This window comes from Ictidomys tridecemlineatus, chromosome 2 (assembly GCF_052094955.1).
Source record: "Ictidomys tridecemlineatus isolate mIctTri1 chromosome 2, mIctTri1.hap1, whole genome shotgun sequence".
Lineage (NCBI taxonomy): Eukaryota > Metazoa > Chordata > Mammalia > Rodentia > Sciuridae > Ictidomys > Ictidomys tridecemlineatus.
In genome coordinates, this window is record NC_135478.1 from 62,055,157 (window position 1) to 62,073,480 (window position 18,324).

General features: G+C 38.7%; 1 long non-coding RNA gene across 1 annotated transcript; it reads right to left on the reverse strand.

Annotated features, from left to right (window-relative positions):
* Positions 1–5,359: 5,359 nt before the first annotated feature.
* Positions 5,360–18,117, reverse strand: LOC144375106 (uncharacterized). Its single transcript, XR_013434539.1, has 3 exons — positions 12,000–18,117; positions 11,415–11,488; positions 5,360–10,398 (listed from the first exon to the last, which is right to left on the reverse strand). It is a non-coding gene; the product is annotated as an uncharacterized LOC144375106 (long non-coding RNA).
* Between the last annotated feature and the right edge of the window lie 207 nt (positions 18,118–18,324).

Consider the following 18,324-nt stretch of genomic DNA (forward strand, 5'->3'; position numbering starts at 1 on the left):
CCTAACCCTATTTCTAGTCCTAACCCAAGCACTCATTCTAGCTCTAATTCTAACCCCAAACCAAACCCTAACCATCACCCTTATTCTGACATTAACACTAATTATAGGTCTAAACATGAACCTAACCCTAAACTGAACCCTGAAACAAGCCTTATACAAACCTTACACCTAAACCTAACCCTATCACTAGCCCTAAACCTAAACCAAATCCTAAAATCTAGCAATAACTCTAGCCCTAGACCTAAACAAAAACTTAGTCCTAGCCTTAACAACTCTTAACCAAAAACAAACACTAACCCTACCCCTAAACATAACCTTGTCCTAATTCTGGCTTTCACCCTAACCCAAACTCTAACCTGAACACTGACCTTGCCTTAAACAGTAAACCTATCTCAAAATCTGAGCCTAACCAACATCTAAACCTAACACTAGGCCTAGCCATAACTCTAACATTAAATCTTGCCCTAAACATAACCCTAGCTCTTATGTTACCCATAGGCCTAACTGCAGGGGTCCTGCCCTAGCGGGGTCCAGGGAGTCCTGAAGGATGAGTGGCGTCGGCGAAAAGATGAGACAGGAGTCGTTCTGTTCGAGCAATCTCCAGAGAGAGAGCTAAAGCAGCTTTCTCTGGGTCCCCTTTTATTACAATTTTTCTCATCATTATAGATTCACAATACGTCATTAATTATATAATTTAAAACTTTGCCAAGTCATGACATTTCCTTAACCATGATTGAGGGTACATTAATTTACATTTTTCCAGGATATGACCTTCAGTTATATAATTATTAAAAGTACAGAATCATTAATAAAATATGTCACTAATTTACATTTTTTAGATTTTCCCAAGATTTACTATTTTTCCCAAGATATGTTATTTTCTTATTAACTAATGCCAAACTACGTAACCAGACTCTAAGTCTCCTAACCAATCATTAACCTAAAGTACACTTGTACTTTATTTTTAATCTAAAATTCCCATCTAAAAATGTCCCTTTAAATCTTATATTTAAAATATCCTAAAGTTTATGAATCATCCTTAAAACATATCAGAAACCTATACAACTAAAGACTTAAGAATTTCTAAGAATCTAAATAAAATAGTATTTCTAACATTATTCTAAAACTGTGTCTTATAAAGCTATTTTAATTAATTTCTAATCTTATTCTCATAAAACTGGTTGAGCTGCTTTCTCAAAGAGTTTCTTTGTTTCTCAGGCAAGGTACACTAGTTCTTAAAGAGTTTCTTTGTTTCTCAGTCAAGGTGCACTAGTTCTCATGACCTTTCAGAGGATGATTGTTGACCCTTATTAGGTTTGTCCACAATGTACTAAGATAGAAGAATAGCCTTCTACTTTGTTTTTGATATGCTGAGGGGTAGTAGAACAGCCTCCAAGGCATGAACTACCTGTTATGTTCTAGCCATTTGAAATTTAATTTGTTTGGCATTTAACATACTCATGCCTCCTGTGAGAAACATAGGCATGAAAATGCAAAGTCCCAATTACATAAAAAAGGGTCTCATGGTTTTGGTCACCCACCAACCAGCGTGGCTTTGCCAGCATTCATCCTCACTGTGACTCTGTCAAGACAGTGGGAGAGTGGCTTTGCCAACACTTTTTCTCACTGTGACCCTGTCAAGACAGTGAGTGGGGGATCACCTTCACTACCTAACCCTAGGCCAAAACCTAACACAAAACCTAGATTTTATCCTAGGCCTGAAGCTAGCCTTAGGCATAACCCTAACACAAACCGTAGCCCTAACCCTACCCTAACCCTTGCCTTAGTCCTAACCCTGGCACAAAACTTAACCCTTACCCTAAATATAAACGTATACATATCGTAAATCTAACCCTAAACCTAGCCCTAATCTAAATCTTAACCCTAGCACTAAACCTAGCTCTAAAGATATCCATTACCCTAAACATAAACCTAACTCGATTGATAAACCTAGGCCTAACCCTAATCTTAAACCTAACCAGAAAACTAATCCTTGACCTAACCCTAAACCTCACCCTCACCATAGACCTAACCCTAGCTCAAACCCTAACCCTTATCATAAACCTAACCATAACCATAGTCCTAACCCTAAGCCAAAACCTCAATCTTACTCTAACCATATACCTAAAACTACATCTAATCGTATCCATTACCCTAAACATAACACTACCCCTAATGATGACCGTAGCCCTAATAATAACCCAAACCATAACTGTACTGTAATCTTATCCCTAGACCTAACCCAAAACCTAACCCTCGTCCTAGCACTAAACCTAACTCAAAACTCAACTCTTTCACTAAAAATAACCCTAACCTTAACCCTAACTCAAGACCTATATCTAACCATCAAACTAGCTCTAAGCTTAGCTCTAACCCTATCCATTATCCTAACCATAACACTTACCCTAATGCTAACTGAAGACCTATTGCTAACCCTAAACATATCAATTACCCTAAACCTAAACTGAACCCTAAAAAAACCTATCATTACCCTAACTCTGACTCTAAAGCTAATTAGAGCCCTAACCCTAAACTCTAACCTCAAACAAGGTGTAACCCTGAACCTTACCCTAATAACTCCCCTAGCTCTAAACCTGACCCTTACCCTAAACCTAACCATTACACTAAACCTAGACATAAGACATTCTAAATCTATCCCAACCGTAACCCTAGACCTGACATTAGCACTAGCCCTAATCCTACCTCTAACGCTAATACAAACCCCAGCCCTCATCCTAGCCCTAACCTTAGGCCTAACCCTAACACTTACCCTAGCCCTAATCTTACCCCTAATTTACGTCTATCCCTAATTTTAGCCCTAACCCTAGCCCTAAGATTAACTCTAACCCTCACCATTTCCCCATCCCTAGTTCTAACCCTATCCATGACTGGAACAATAATCCTAGCCCTAAGCCTAGCCCTATCCTTAGCCCTAGCCCTAACCTAGATCTAACTCTAACTCTAAATCTAACTTTAACCCTAATCCTAAACTTAAACCTAACACTAGCCCTAACCCTATTAATAATCCTAAAAGTAGCCCTAATCATAGCCCTAGACCTAAAACAAATTCCAGACATAGCCCTAAACCTAAACCCTTAATCTAAACCAAACCCTAAGCCTAACCCTAAATTTAGCCCTAATTCGAGTTTTAAGCTGAACCAAAAACTAACCCTGACCCTGAATCTGAACATAACACTAACCCTACCTCTAAAGATCACCCTAACTCTAAACCTAAACTTAACACTAGACCTAGCCCCAACCATAAACATAAATTTAGCATTAAATGTAAACCTTGTACTTACATTCGCCATAACCCTAACCCTAACACTAACTTAAGACAAAACCTAGCTCTAATTCAAGCCCTAACCCAAGATTTAAACCTAACACTAACCCTAACGCTAGCCCTAACCCTAGCTCTAACCCTATCTATCGCCATGACTATAACCCTAACACTAATGCTAACCCTAGGCCTAAACCTAACCCTATCCCTAATCCTAACCCTATCCATTACTCTAAACAAAAACCCAAACCATAAACCTCACCCTATCATTACCCTAACACTAACCTTAATGCTAATTCGAACCCTAAATTTAAACCATAGCGTATCCCAAACACTAACCAAGGCTCTGACCTTAATAATACCCCTAGCTCTCAACCTGACCTAAAACTAAACATAACCCTTACACTACCTGTATCCATTAAACTAACCCTAAATCTATCATTAACCATAAACCTAGACGTGATATTACTCCTAGCCCTCATCCTAGCTCTAAAACCAGCCTTAATCATAACCCTAACTCTAACAATAGGCCTAACCCTAATTCTAACCCTCACCCTATCTCTAAACCTAGCTATAATGCCAATCCTTACCCTAAACTTAACCCTAACCCTAAACCTAATGCTAGGCCTAAGCTGGACAAGAACCCTAGCCCTAATTCTAGCCCTAAATTAACCCTATACCTAACCCTAACCCCAGCCCTAAGCAAAACTCTAACTTTAACACTAGCCCTATCCCTCGTTCTAACCCTATCCATTACAGAAACTCTAATCCTACCTCTAATCCTAGCCATAAAACTTGCCTAACCCTAATGCTACTTATAAAACTAGCCCTAACCCTGACCCTAGCAGTAAATCAAAAGCAAACAATAGCCCTAATACTAAACCTTAACTTAAAGCAAATCCTAATACTACACGTAGACCTAACCCTAGACCTAATTTGAATCCTAACCTTAACCTTAATACTAACCCTGACTCTGACTCATAACCTAACACTCACCCTAGCTCTAAACACCATCCTAACCTTAAACCAAACACTTACAGTAACCCTGACTGTAATTTGAGTTCTAACCTTAACCTTAAAACTAACCCTGACCCTAACTACTAACCTAAAACTAACACTAGCTCAAAATATCACCCTAACCTTAAACCTAATCCTAACACTAGAGGTCTAACCCCTAACCATAACTCTAAAATTAACCCTAATTGTAACCCTAGTTATTACATTACCTGTTACTCTAACCCTAGCCCTAATCCTAACATAAAAACTAGCCCTAATCTGAGCCCTAAACCTAGCTCTAACCCTAACCCTAGCCCTAACCCTAGTCCTAACTCTATCCCTTACCCTAAGCCAAACCCTAACACTAATTCAGATCCTAATTCTAACTCTAATCCTTAACATAACCCAAACCCTAATCCTATTACTAGTCCTAACTATAGCCCTCATTTTAGCTCTAACCATACCCCAAACCCTAACCCTAACCCTGACCCATATTCTGACCCTAACACTAATCATATGTCTAATCCTGAACCTAACGCTAAACCAAACTCTAAAACTAGCCCTAGACCTAAACCTAATTCTAAATCTAGCCATAACTCTAGCCCATGACATAAACAAAATCCTAAACCTAGCCCTAATAATAACCTTTAGCCTAAGCCAAACACTAACTCTTTCCCTAGGCCTAACCTGCCGCAATCTGGCTGGACACAATTCAGGAGTCACTTGTCAAAAGAAACAAACTTTATTTTTAGAACACACACACCACACCACGTAGCTCTTCAGGAATCCCCTCAGAGCCCAACTGCCACCACCTGCTTCCCACAAGCCTCTCAACCTCCCACACTCCTCCTGCTCTTGAGGCCGATTGGCTGGGTCGAGTCGGCAGAGCCAAAAAAGTCCCCCAATGAGCAGCTCCTTGGTCTGAAAGGGCGGGGAAACAACCCAATGATCATCACTGCAGAGGAGCCAATCAGTTGGCAGCTAAAAGTTTGCTGGGGCCACCGTGAGCCAATCATCAGCTGGCAGCTGGAAGTTTGCTGGCAGCTGGACGTTTTCTGGGGCCCCTTCAGCTGTGACTCTCAACATCTCCCCTACTCTGTTTAAACAACAAGCATGTGGCTTAGGGACCGTGCCTGCCTTAGGTTGTCCAATACTACATTTGGTCCTTACACGCTATTGGGTGAGCTGACTCAAGGCGTCAGCCTCCTGTCTTAGGTTGGTACCATTGCAATTGGATCTTACCCGTCATTGACTACTGGTCCAGCATACAGCTACACCTGTGGATAGGTCTTTGTACCAGCAGGGGGTGAGGTTCTTTGCCTCATCTATGTTTGCCCCCAAATTGTAGCTGAACAACCATCACAAGCAGAAGGGAGGAAGATACATCAAGTGAATTGGTGGCTCCTTTTGGAAAAATTGTACCACTGATGACACCATCAGCAATAAAACTCCAACACTATCACAAGTCACTGCACACAAGTGAGTTCACAATGCATACAAGTGATACATAGTCCAGGCAAGTTCTGCAAACAGTTCAGTGATGGATCCTTTTGGAAAAATTGTTCCACCAATGACATCATCAGCAAAAATACCCCAACACTACCACAAGTCGCTGCACAGATAGTTCACAATGCATACAAGTGAGTTCACAATGCATACAAGTGATACATACTGCAGGCAAATTCTGCAAGCAGTTCAGTGATAGCTATTGCAGAAGTTGTAGATTGGTTTTATCATTGTCTTCACCGGCAGTGGGGTGAAGATAGGAATTCTGGCAATAATGGCTAAAGAAAAAATATGTAACATTCCAAAAGGCACTAAAAGAAAACAATTTTCTGAACCATTTACATTATCTTGAACAGATTATTAAATATAATAAAAAGGAAAGGTGAAAGTAAACAAACAGATCTGTTAACCTCCTTTTTTTCACATATCAAAACAAACCTCAACAGCTGTTTACCCAATTTAAATTAAACCATTTAAATCACATGAATAAAAAAAATATTTGGATCCATTTTTTCTTGAGCGCTCATCATATGTGATATATGGACATAAGTACATACAAACATACAGCATAAAACACAAGTGTTCACAAATAATATAATACATACAACACATAACATAATACTAAACGCCTTATAACTTTTACAGGTAAAATACCCATTGAAATGTTTAAAAATTCTATAATCAAAAAATAGAACTGATCAGCAAAACATTAACCTAGGTCTGTATGAGCTCAAAAAACAAAACAGAACTTCATGATATTGAAAACTGTAATAATAAAATAGATATTGAAAAAAAGCATCCTGGTTCCATTTCAGAATTAAGAATAGCCAAACTGCAGTTTTGGATATCAGCTGTTATGGATTTGAGACAAATCATCTTCTTTTTGATCTGTAGAAATCGCTTTAGTTAATCTCTCTAGAATGCAAATTGGCTGCTGTTCTACCTGTGGAAACACACAAACAGACCCCCGACTCCAGACAATCACTGGGTCAGGACCTTTCTATTGTCCTGTTAGAATATCCTTCTAAAGTATCTTGGGCTTATGTGCATATTTTGGACACATGTGCCTTTCTGCAGCACTAAGTCTGATGAATCCAAATTTTAAAAGTTTAGAGTAAAATGGGTTATTTTAAGGTTATCTTTGAGGGATATATACCCCTACCCAATCTCTTCTTTTTGCTTTAATAAGTACATTTTAATAGTTTGATGAGCTCTTTCAACTATGCCTTGTCCCTGTGGATTGTATGGGATTCCTGTTATATGAGTGATGGCAAATGATGAGCAAAATTTTTAAAAAGAGGTAGAAGTATAACCAGGGGCATTATCTGCTGTTAACTGTTTTGGACGGCCTACAGTGGCAAAATTTTGTAAGCACTGAGCTGTAATATCTTTAGTTTTTTCTTCGGCATGAAGGGAGCTTATAAAAAATCCAGAAGAAGTATAAACTGTAATATGCAAATATATTAATTTTCCAAATTCTGGCAAGTGTGTGACGTCCATCTGCCAAATATGGTTAGGTATCAGTCCTCTAGGATTGACTCCAAGATTAACTTGTCATAAAAAGGTCACACAATTTTGAGATTATTTTATTACTTGTCTGGCTTGTTCCTTAGTTATTTTTAAATGCTTTTGTAAATTATTACCATTGACATACAATTTTATGAAAATTTGTTTCTTCTTCTAATGTAGAGAAAATATGTATGTCATGTGTAGTTTATCTGCTAAATCATTGCTCAAACTAAGGGCTCCAGGCAATCCTGTATGTGTCCTGATATGTCCTATAAAGAATGGATCTTTTCTTTTTCAGATTAGACTTTGTATAGTGGAAAGCAAAGAGAAAACAGTAGAGGAAGGGGAAATCCTACGAGCATCTTCAAGGGAAACTATAGCATTAACTATATACTGATTATCAGAAAGCAAAAATATACAGAATCTTTAAACATCACAAAAGCTTGTAATACTGCATTAAGCTTTACCATTTGATCTCATTGTTTGGGTACTAAAAATGTAAAAGTTTGATCAGGTGTATCTATTGCTGCTGTAACATTATTTGACCCATCAGTGAATATATTTGGATCATTCGTGATAGGTGTGTTTCTTGTCATTTTTGAAAAAATTACAGGATGCAAAGACCAAAGGACAATAAAGGATTAGGTGATAGTGGTTATCAAATGAAACATTAGATTTGCACATGATTATTGCCCAAGTATTTAACTCATTAGCTAACTCATCAATTTGATCCATAGTATATGGAGTAATAATTTTATTGGGAGAAATTCCAAACACTCCCTTTGCTGATTTTATTCCTTTGAGTATTAATTGTTCTACAGCCTCAGGATACCTAGTAAGAATATTGTTAGGAGAATAAGATAAATGTATTTATAATAATGATCCTCCTTGACAAAATACTCCTGTAGGAATATTTTTTGTTGGTAGTACAATAAATAATAAAGGCAAACATATCAATTTTATCCAATTGCATATTTTCAATATATGTTTCAATGATTTTTAATGCCTTTCTTGCTTCAGATGTTAACATTCGGGGTGAATTTGGGTCTGATGGACCTTTAGGATATCAAATAAAGTTCCCAACTCTCCTTTTGGTATACCTAGATAAGGCCTTATCCAATTTATGTCTCCTAATAACTTTTGAAATTCGTTAAGTGATTTGAGTTGATCTACTTGTATGTGAGTTTTTGCTTGATGGACCATGGTTGAGGATAATAGAACTCCTGAATAATTAATTGGAAAATTTAATTGGACTTTATCTATTGCTATCTCTAGATTATAATTTTTAATAAGTTTGTAAGTGTGGCATATCATTCTAGCAATGTGTTTTTATTTTTATGTGCTAATAATACATCATCTATATAGTAAAATACTTGTAGTTCAGGATTTTGATTTTTAAGTTGCTGGATTACTTTGTATACATAAATTTGACACATAGTTGGGCTGTTAGCCATCCCTTTTGGGAGTACTTTCCTTTCATATCTCTGATCAGGACCTTCATGATTCAGTGCAGGGATAGAAAAATGCAAAACGTGGACTATCCTCAGGATAAATTAGAATTGAAAAAAAAAACAATCTTTAATATCTATAACTAAAACATACCAGGTTTTTGGCAAAGCAGACAATTGGGGAATCCCTGATTGAGCAGGTTTCATAATAACCATCTCATTATTAATGGCTCTTAAATCTTGCAATAATATCCATTTACCAGATTTTTTTTGATGACAAAAATGGGAGTATTATGGGGAGATACAGATGGTTGTATATGTCCTTCCGCTAATTGTTGTTTGACCAGTATATGGGCTACTTGTATCTTTTTTTTAGTCAAGGGCCACTGAGGAACCCATGCTGGTCTTTCTGATTTCCAAGTAATTTTTATTGTCTCAGTTACCCCTTCTGAAAATCCAACCCATATCTGTCCGTTCCTTGATCTATTTGTATTGGTGCTGCTATACCTTGTTCTTGTTCTTTTAAACTTTTTCCTTTCCTAAAACTTTGTCTTCTCATAATAGTGGGCACATTTGGATTGATGTTATTTGTTAAACTTAGTTCTAATTGATCAAGGGCATCTCATCCTCATAAATTTACGGGAAGATGATCCAATACATTTCGCTGTATAGTTCCTTCACTTCCTTCAGGATCCTTCCAATCTAATACCATTGCACTTCTATAGAGATTAGTCACCACTCCAGGGCCTCAAAGCATTTGAGTGGCTTGTTGTTATGGCAAATGTTTTGGCCATTCTTGATGAGAGATGATGCTAAGGTCTGCACCTGTATCTAGTAACCCATTAAATTTATGTCCTTGAATATCTAGTTTTAGCACAGGGCGAGAGTCTAAATGTAAAGAAAGCATAGCCCAATCCACATCTGTGGAATCTAATCCCCTGGAACCTCTTTCTACAGTACGACTGGAAAATTTATCATGTAGGCTGGGTATTATTAGTAACTGTGCTATTCTCTCTACTGGCGAAATTACTGATATACCCTTTGGACAACAGGCTATAATTTTTATTTCACCTTCATAATCACGATCAATTACCCCAGAATTTATCATAAGTCCTTTTAGAGTAGAAGAACTGTGTAACAATAATAAGCCTACTGTTGCTTTGGGAAGAGGTCCTTTTACCCCTATGGGAATGATTCTAACTGTCATCTCTTGAGTTAGTACTGTTCTGGTGGAGGCACAGATGTTTAATCTTGTGCTTTCTCTGGTTTGTCTAGTGAGGGATTCAATGGACAATGTGTCCTGGGCACTATAATGATGGGGTTGCTGGGTTCCTCCAGTGCCCCGTATGTTTGTGGTCTTGGGCCCCAGAGCATTGGGCCCCCTGTCCATTTTTTGGCAATGAAGCCAGATGCCTTTCTCTACAATATTGTGGATAGACACCTGGTCCTTGTTCGTTTTTGGATAATGGAGTACTCTCCATTATTTTTTGAGAATGGCATTTATTAGCCCAATGTTTCCCTCTATGGCATCGTAGGCAAATACCTGGTATTCGGGGCTGGGGATGTGGCTCAAGTGGTAGCGCGCTTGCCTGGCATGCATGCGGCCCGGGTTCGATCCTCAGCACCACATACCAACAAAGATGTTGTGTCCACTGAGAACTACAAAATAAACATTAAAAAAAATTTCTCTCTCTCTCTCTCTCTCTCTCTCTCTCTCTCTCTCTCTCTCTCTCTCTCTCCCTCTCTCACTCTCTCTTTAAAAAAAAAGAAATTCAAATACCTGGTATTCTATTCCTTTGATACCTCGTTTTTTTAAACCCTCCTCCTATGCAGCAATTCCTTTTAAAATGTCCTGTTTGTTCACAATTGTAGCATGCTTTTGGCCTGGCATCTAAAACCTTTTATACTGCAGCTGCCATGACTTGCCCTTGATCATTAATGTCTCTACATAATTTAATATATGTGTCTAAATTTTCATGTTTCAACGGTCTAATGACTTCTCTGCACCAATGATTCGCTTGCTCATAAGCCAGTTGTTTTATTAATGGCATTGCTTGTTCTGTATTCCCCAAAACTCTAGTAGCTGTTTGAATAAGCCTATCTACCAATTCAGCGTAAGGTTCATTAGCTCCTTGTATTGCCTTAGATAATCTACCTTGTAAACCTCCATGTCCTTGTAAAGTCTTCCATGCCCTAAACGCATCTGCAGCAATTTGTCAATATCCACCAGGATCATATGCAATTTGTTGCTGCTGATCCTCATAAGGTCCCTTTCCTAACAACATATCTAGATTTCTCTGAGGATAACCAGCTGCTGCATTTTGCCTAGCCGTCTCCTTGTAAAATTTCTCATTGGCAACTTTCCATCTCAGGTATTTTCCTTCATTTCGCACAGCTTTACACATATTAGCCCAATCTGCTGGCGTCATGTTCAAATTGTTAATGGATTCGACCATGCTTACAGTGAGGGGTAGTTGAGGACCATAGGTTGCTACAGCCTCTTTTAGATGCTTCACTGTTTTGAAATTTAAAGCATGGTGAATTTGCTGCCCTCCTGCCTTCTCAAATACAGGCCATGTTAATATTTGAGATCCTGTCTCTGGATCCCATCTATCAACTGTGGGGGTTGGGGTCCTCCCAGCATATGAAGGTGGCATTTTTGGTTAGAAACTTACATCTTCTGGTGACAGAAAAGTGTTCGTAGCAGTCTTCTGTAGAGTTGGCACTGTAGTTTGGACACTCACGCTCTCTGGTGATAGAAAGATGTTAGTAGCAGTCTCCTGTTGTAACTTTCCCCTGATGGATTTTTCTGCTCTAAACTTTCTTCCTCTGTATGACTAGCTCGAAAGACCTTCTTTTTTACTTGAATTTTCTTCTCTGACTAGTTCAAGAGACCTTCTCTTTTACATGAATTTTTTTCTCTGCCTGACTAGCTCGAGAGACCTTCTCTTTTACTTGAATTTTTCTAATATAACTATAATACAACCCAACAAGATAATGCCAAACAAAACTGAAACAGAGTGAAACAAAATTGGAACAACAAAAAATCATTATATAAGCCTTTCTATCCTTCTGAAATGTCCATACGCCCTGTCTCCCTATCTGTTCCTCAGTGGTGAGTGTTTTTTTCTTCCATCTTACACATCTTTAGGGACAGGCAACTTAAAACAAAAGTGAAGCAAAACAAAAGAAGAATCTTAAAATGGCAACCCATCCTCTCGCCCTGCCCTCAGGGGCAAGCAGTTTACCCTATCACTTACCCTCAATCGTTCTGCTTGCAGGCCACCCAATGCTGCAGTCTGGCTGGGCACAATTCAGGAACCACTTGTCAAAAGAAACAAACTTTAATTTTAGAACACACACACCGCACCACACAGCTTTTCAGGAATCCCCTCAGAGCCCAACTGCCACCACTGGCTTCCCACAAGCCTCTCAACCTCCCCCACTCCTCCTGCTCTTGAGACCGATTGGCTGGGTCACATGGGCGGAGCCATAAAAGTCCCCCAATGAGGAGCTCCTTGGTCTGAAAAGACGGGGAAACAGCCCAATGAGCATCACCACAGAGGAGTCAATCAGTTGGCAGCTGAAGTTTTCTGGGGCTGCTGTGAGCCAATCATCAGCTGGCAGCTGGAAGTTTGCTGGCATCTAAAAGTTTGCTGGGGCCCCTTCGGCTATGGCTCTCAACACTAACCCTAGTCCTAATTCTGGCTTTAATTCTAACCGTAATCATAATCTGAACACTGACCATGACACTAACACCAACCCTAGCTCTAAACATCACCCTAACCCTGAAACTATATCTATCTCTAACATTAACCCTAAAAAAAACCCTAATCATAACAAGTTCTAAATTTACCCATAGCCCTAACCTACTTCAAAACCTAGCCCTAATCCAAGCCCTACCCTATCTTTAACACTAAAGCTCACCCTAACGCTAACCATAGCTCTAACACTAAGCCTAAGTCTAAACTTAGAACCAATCCTAATCATAACCCTAGCCCTAACCTAGCTCTAACCCTATCCATTACCATAAGGATAACCCTAACTCTTATGCTAACCCTAGGCCAAACCCTAATCCTATGCCCATCTCTAACCCTATCCATTACCCTACACCTAACTTGAACCCTAAACCTAAAACGATCGTTAACCTATCACTAAACCTAATGCTAATTTTAACATTAACCATAACCTAACCTAAATTATAATCCTGATCCTAATAATATCCCTAGCTCTAAAACTGAACCTAAACATAAACATAACCCTTACAATAGACCTAGATTTAAACATAACCCTAAAACTATCTCTAACTCTAACCATAGACCTAACATTAGCCCTAGCTCTAATCCTATTCCTAATCCTAACACAAACCTTAACCAACATACTAGACATAATCCTCGCCTTCATCATAACCCTAACCCTAACCCTAACCCTAATTCTCACCCTCACCCTATTCCTAAAACTAGGTATAAACTCATCCCTTATCCTAAACCTAACCCTAATCTCAACCCTAACTCTGAACCTAGCCCTAACCCTATGCCTAACTCTAACATTAACATTTGCCCTAATCCCACACTTAACTTAGCCCTATCCCTAACTCCAAATAGAACTGTAGGCGTAAGACTAACTGTAACTCTTACCTTAGACCTATAGGGGAGTTCTAACCTTTTCCCTTACCATCACCCTAAACATAGACCTAATCGTAGCCATAACCCTAGACCTAGCCCTAAAACAAAACCGAGTTATAGACCTAATCCTAACCCTTAACCTAAACCAAACCCTACTTTACACCTAGTCCTAACCTTATCCCTAACTCAATCCCTAATTCTAATCTTATTCCTAACCTGAAAAAAACCCTGACCCTGACTCTGACACTAACACTAAACCTAGCTCTAAAATCATTTTAACCGTAAATCTAACCCTAACACTAGACCTAGCCTTAACCCTAACCTTATAACTAGTGCTAATCATAACCTTGGTTTGTACATTAGCCATAGTCTTAAACCTAGCCCTAACCTAACCCAAAACCTAGCCTTAATCAGAGTCTTTATCCTACCTTTAACCCTTAACTCAAACCTAACACTAACCCAAACAAAAGTCCTAATTCTATGCATAACCCTAGCACTAAACTTAGGTTTAACTCTATCCATTATGCTAATAATAACCCTGATCCTTATGTTAACACTAGGCCTAACCCTAACCCTACCCATTACACTAAACCACAACTAAACCCTAAATATAACCCTGTCATTACTGTAACCCTAAATCTAATGCTAATTTGAGCCCTAAATTTAAATGATAACCTAACCCAAACCCTAACCTTCATTCTGACCCTAATAATAACACTAACTCTAAAACTGACACTAAATATATTACTAATTGTAACTCTAAGTGTAACGCTAGACAATTGTATCATTAATTGTAACCCTAGGCCTGACATAAGCCATAGAACTAATACTAGCCCTAAAACTAATACAAACACTAGCCCTCATCCTAGCCCTAAACCCTAGCATTAATCAGAACCTTAACCCTAACTCTGGCCCAAAACTTAATATTAACACTTGCCAAGCCCTCAATCTTGCTATAACCCATTCCTTTAAACTAAACGTAACCCAAACTCTAACCCTAAACCTAGGTCTAAACCTAACACTAACCCTAGCCCTAATTTAGCCCTATTTTTAACCATAACCCTAACCCTAGTCATAAGATGAACTCTAAGTCTCACACTAGCCCTATCACTAGTTCTAACCCTATTCCTTACCATATCCATAAACCTAACCATAACTGTTGAACTAACCCTTGCCATATCCTTAGCCCTAGCACTAACCTTAGATCAACACCTATCTCTAAATCTAACCCTAACCTGAAGTCTAAGCCTAACCCAAACACTAGCCCTAAGCCTAACACTAATCCTAAAACTAGCCCTAACCCTACCCCTAGCCTAAAACAAAAATGAGCCATAGCTCTAACACTTATTGTTAAACTAAATGAAACCCTAAACTTACACCTACCCTGAACCCTAGATTTAATTCGAATTTTAAGCCGAACCCTAAAAATAACTCTGACCCTGACTCTGACACTAACATTAAACCTAGCTCTAAACATCATCCTGACCTTAAAAATAACCCTAACACTCAACCTAGCCCTAAACGTAACACGAAAATTAGCCCTAAATGTAACTCTAGTACTTACATTAGCCATAACCCTAACCATAGCACTAACTTAACCTGAAACCTAGGCATAATCTGAGCCCTATCCTGAGCTTTGAACCAAACCCAAGCCATAACCATAATCCTAGCCCTAATCATATCCATAACCCTAGCCCTAACCCTAGTCTAACCCTATCCATTACCATAAACATAACCCTAACCCTATTGCTAACCCTAGGTCTAAACCTAATGCTATCTCTAATCCTATTTCTATCCATATCCCTTAACCTAACCTGAACCCTAATACTAACCCTATCATTACTCTAAACCCAACCCTAATGCTAATTCAATCCCTAACTTTAGACCTTAATCTATCCCAAAGCTTAACACAGACCTTGTACATAATAATACCCCTAGCCCTAAACCTGACCCTACCCCTAAACCTAACCCTTACACTAGACGTAGCCATAATCCTAAACATAAAATTATCTTTAAACATAATTCTAGACCAGAAATCAGTCATACCCCAAATTTTAGCCCTAACCCTAAAACAAACACTAGCCCTCATCCTAGAACTAAACCTAGCCTTAATCATAACCCTAACCATAACTAAAGCTCCACCCTATTTCTAAATATCCCCCTACCTCTTAACCTAGCTATAACATTAACCTTTAGCCTATACTTAATACTAACTCAAATCCTACTCTATATTTAAGCTGAACACTAACCTTAGCCCTAATCCTAGCCCTAATTTATCCATTTCCCTAACCCAAGCCTTAAGAATAACTCTAACTCACACTAGCCCTATCCCTAGTTCTAACGCTATTACATACCATAATCTAACCCTAGCCCTAACCCTTGCCCTATCTTAAGTCCTAACCCTAAACCTAGATCTAACACTAAATCTAAATCTAACCCTAAACCTAAGCTTAAGCCTAACACTAACACTAGCCTTAACCCTAACGCTAATCATAAAGTTAGCACTAACCCTAACCCTAGCAGTAAAACAGAACCAAGCAATATCCATAACCTTAAACATTAATTTAAACCACCCTAACACTACATCCAGACTTAACCCTAGCCCTAAATTCGACTCCTAAATCTAACCTTAAAAATAACCATGACACAGACTCATTTCCTAATGCTCAACCTAGCTCTAGAACCCATCCTAACCTTAAACTGAAACCTGCAAGTAATCCTATTCCTAATTCGAGTCCTAACCCTAACTCTGACCCTCATTTATATCCTAACACTAACCCTAGCTCTTAATATCACTCTAACCTTAAAACTAACCCTAACACAAGACTAACCCTTAACCCTAACCCTAAAAATATCCCTAACTGTAACCCTAGTTTTTACATTAGCCATTGCCCTAACCCTAGCCCTAACCCTACAACAAAAACTTGCACTAATTAAAGCTGTAAACCTAGCTTTAACCCTAAACCTAACCCTAAACCTAGCTCTATTTCTATCCCTCACCCTAAGCATAACTCTAACCCAAATGGTAACCCTAGAACTATTCCTAATTATTAGGCTAACCAAAATCTGAATACTTTTAATAGTCCTGACTCTAGCGCTCATTCTAGCTCTAATCTTAACCAAAAACCTAATGATAACCCTGAACCTTACTCTGACACACACAGTAACCCTAGGTCTAAACCTGAACCTAAGCATAGAGCAAAGCCTAAAACTGGCCCTACGGTAACCTTAAAATTAAATTTAACCCTAATTCTAGAACTAAGACTAACTAACTCTCACATTAACCCTATCCCTAGTTCTAACACTATTCCTTACCGTAACTCAAAACCTAGCTCTAAACCTAGCACTAATGCTTGCCCTAACCTTAGTTCTTGCCCTAACCCTATTTCTAACCCTAACTCTAAATCTAACCCTAAACCTAAGCCTAAGCCTAACACTAATACTAGCCCTTTCTCTAATGTTAATCATAAAACAAAACCCTAACCCTAGCAGTACAACAAATCTGAGCAATGACTCGAACCATAAACCTTAACTTAAACCACTCTAAAACTACATCTAGACCTAACTCTAGCCCTAAATTCGACTCCCAACTCTAACCTTAAATCTAACCCCAGAACAGACTCATATCCTAACGCTCACCCTAGCTCTAGACCCCATCGTAACCTTAAACAAAAACTTTAGAGTAACCCTATCACTAATTTGAGTCCTAACCCTAACCCGGAACCTGACTTATATCCTAACACTAACCATAGCTCTAAATATCACCCTAACCTTAAACCTAAACCTAAAACTAGACCTACTCCTAACCCTAACCCTAAAACTAACCCTAAATTTAACCCTAGTTCTAACATTAGCTAATGCCCTAACCCTAGCCCTAACCCTACAATAAAAACAAGCCCTCATCCAAACTCTAAAACTAGCTTTAACCCTAACCCTAACTCTAACCCTAACACTAGCTTTAACCTTATCCCTTACCCTAAGCAAAACCCTAACCCTAATGGTAACTCTAGATCTGTCCCTAATCCTTAGGCTAACCAAAATCCTTACCCTATTAATAGTTCTAACCCAAGCCCTCATTTTAGCTCTAATCCTATCCCAAACTCTAAAGCTAACCCTGACCCTTATTCTGACACTAACAGTAAACTGAGGTCTAATCCTGACCCTAACCCTAGACCAAACTCTAACACTGGCACTACCGATATATTTATTCCTAAACTTAACTCTACCACTAGATTTAGACCTAATCTAATCCTAAATCTAGCCTTAACTCTAGCGTTAGACCTAAACAAAAACCTAGTCCTAGCCCTAACAATAACCCTTACACTAACCCAAACACTACCCCTACCCCTAGACCTAAACCTAGTCCTAATTCTGTCTATAATGCTAACTCTAACTCTAACCTGAATATTGACCAGTATTTAACAATAAATGGAACTCTGAACCTGATCCTAACCAAAAATATAAACCTAAAACTAGACCTAGCCATAACCTTAACCCTAAAACTAGCCCTACTCATATCCCTAGATCTTACATTACGCACAGCACTAACCCTAGGCCTAAAACTAACACAAAACCTAGAACTAATTCTAGGCCTGAACCTTGCCCTAAGCATAACCCTAACCCTACCTCTAGCCCTAATCCTAATTTAAACCTAGCTTTAGTCCAACCCTAGCTCAAAGCCTAACACTTACCATAAACATAACCCTACAACTATCCATAAATCTAACCATAATCCTAGCCCTAATCCTAACATTAACCCTAGCTCTAACCCTAGCTCTAAACCTAAAATTATCCACTACACCTAACCCTAAACCTATTAGTAACCCTTGCCTTAACTCTAAACATAACCCTAACACTAACCAGAAAACTAAAGATAGACCTTACCCTAAACCTAACACTTGCTATAACCTTAACCCTAGCTAAAAACCTAATCGTTACCATAAGCCTAAACATAACCATA